The sequence below is a fragment of the Sus scrofa genome, chromosome 16, assembly GCF_054392235.1.
Source record: "Sus scrofa isolate SSC_HxYL_T2T_F1_AM1 chromosome 16, Sscrofa_HxYL_maternal_Yorkshire_Landrace_v2.0, whole genome shotgun sequence".
Classification (NCBI taxonomy): Eukaryota; Metazoa; Chordata; class Mammalia; order Artiodactyla; family Suidae; genus Sus; species Sus scrofa.
The window spans coordinates 67,422,474-67,424,750 of record NC_139398.1 but is presented as its reverse complement, the minus strand read 5'-3'; the positions used below and the strand labels follow the sequence as shown (position 1 = coordinate 67,424,750).

Genomic DNA, 2,277 nt, shown 5'->3' with positions numbered 1-2,277 from the left:
GGAGGTGGCTGGGCCGCGCGGGGAGGCCCGGCCGGTTCCTCCCCTCGGGCCGGGCGGGGCGGGCCAAGGGCGGGGCGGCGGCGCCTGAGGCGAGGCCCGGCCCAGGGGGCGGCCCCCCCACCCCCGCGAGGGGCGGCCGGGACCGAGGGAGCAGGGGAAGGCCGCCGGCCTCGCCGCTCCGGGCCCCCCGCCGCCGCTCAAACAAAAGGCCCCGGTCCCCCAAGCCACCGCCGCCGCCGCACTGAGAACTAGCCCGCCCAGGCCCAGCGTCCACGTGACGAGAGCACCCCACCCCCCTCTCCGCTCTCCGCCGGCTGCTGGGGATTGTAGTTCCCCAGGTCGCAAGACCCCGCTCTCAGGCTGCAGCGGTACAGATGGACTACAAAACCCAGGATGCATCGCGGCTCCTCCTCCCAGTCCCCTCCGCTTCCGGGGATCGCCTCAGAGTGGCCCCAGAGAGGAGGGGGCGGGGCCTTAATCACGCCAGCGGCTAGGAGACCAATAGTGGCTGATGTGGGCGGGCTGCGGAAGTCTAGAGCTCAAGCCTCGCCCAGTCGGCGAGAAAGAAGGAGAAGGGGACGTCTTGCTTGTGTTGTAATGGCTGTTTTGCAAGTGGCAGACTTCCTCTAGAGGCAAAAAAACGTGGTTATTGTGCCAAGGAGGGCTCTAAATACGGGGCTCTAGAGCCGCTCTTTAGACAAACCAGTGAGTGCGTTTGCAAATTAAAGTCATCCTCGAAGGAATCCCCTGGCTTAATTGAGACACCTCCAAAGCTGGTGTTGGAATAATGATTATCATAATAGTATACGGTAATGATGATAAACACTTTTGGGGAATTATTTAAGTTAATTCAATAACTTTGTAAAGTGCGTGCATTTATTGTCCATCGCTGTTTTTTTTTTTTTTTTTGGTTTTTTTTGGGAGGGGTATGGAACTCTTCACGTATTTGCGTGTCATCCTTGCGCAGGGTCCATGCTAATGTATATCATTCCAGTTTTGTGCTGCCAAAGCGAGCACTATCTATTGCTAATTTCGAAGATGGGACAAGATCTGAGAAGTTAAGTCACACGTGGGGCACGTGTTCTTTGCCACGGGTCCACGGTTCCCTTCAAGGGGCTTTGTAGCCCAGCTTCCCCTTCCAATGAGGAAATTGATTCCTAGAGAAGAAAATTAAGCGCTCTAGTTCTTACTCTTGTCCCGCCGTCTCCTAGATTCTGAGTCTTACAGCTGGAATGGAACGGAAGTCTTCTGGCTTCCCCTCCTCCAGTTAGCTGACCAGGAATTTAGTGACTTCGAAATAGGTGGTTTGAGAGTCGGCAATGGAGGATTGAGCTTTATGGCCCCTTCTTTGTGGAGGATATGACAAGGGTTTTGAGTAAGGACTGGAAGGGACACAAACCATCATTTAGGGATTTTGTACTAAGAGTTAGCACTTTACAGAGTGCTTTCTTTACTTTTAAATTTTTAACTTAAATGTAGTACTCACAACCACCCTTTGAAATGTAACTCAAAGTTGAATTCCCATATCGTTTTGTTTGGACAACTTGGTTACAAAGTCGAGGAGTTCTCAATGTGGCTCAGAGGTAATGAACCTAACTGGTATCCATGAGGATGCAACGTTCAGTCCCTGGCCTCGATCAGTGAGTGAAAGATCCAGCATCATCACAAGCTGTGGTGTAGACCACAGACTGGGCTCGAATCCCACGTTGCTGTGGCTGTGGCAAAGGCCAGCAGTGCTCTCATTCAACCCCTAGCCTGGGAACTTACATATGCCACCTGTTCCGCTCTAAAAAAGCAAAAAAAAAAAAAAAAAAAAAAAAAAAAAAAAAAAAAAAAAAAAAGTTGGGCAAATTACTTAATCTGTTTGATTCTCATTGTAGGAAATAATGGTGCCTACATTTCATCACAATGAGGATTGAGGTGAAAGAAGGCAAATAAAGTGTTAAATTTGTTGCCTTCAAATAGGTAGTGATCACTAAGTGATGACTATATTTTAAGCATTGTCATTATCCTTATTGTAAAGATAAGGAAGAAAGGTTAAGTATTTAGACTATTTGCCCAAGGTGTTTATTTAGGATTAGACCCCAGGTCTGATAGGTGCTTTGTAGTTCCTTTTGTTATTTTGATCCCAGGGTCCACTTTTGTTATTTAGAAATGTATTTTAATTTATATTTATTATAGAAACTCTCTTCTGAGCTCTCAGATAAGTGACCTGATAACTTGAAACTGTGAGTGGTAGACTTATCCTCCCCTCCTCCTTTTTCCCCCCTCTGTCCT

At 48.9% G+C, this 2,277-nt stretch overlaps 1 long non-coding RNA gene and 1 pseudogene across 1 annotated transcript in view; one reads left to right on the top strand and one right to left on the bottom strand.

Annotated features, from left to right (window-relative positions):
• Positions 1-541: 541 nt before the first annotated feature.
• LOC106506530 (uncharacterized) overlaps positions 542-2,277 on the top strand; it is a 67,464-nt gene continuing 65,728 nt past the window's right edge. Inside the window, exon 1 of the long non-coding RNA XR_002339671.2 lies at positions 542-705. This is a non-coding gene — a long non-coding RNA (uncharacterized LOC106506530). The remainder of the gene's footprint in view (positions 706-2,277) is intronic.
• LOC146395641 (U6 spliceosomal RNA) lies at positions 923-1,017 on the bottom strand (annotated as a pseudogene).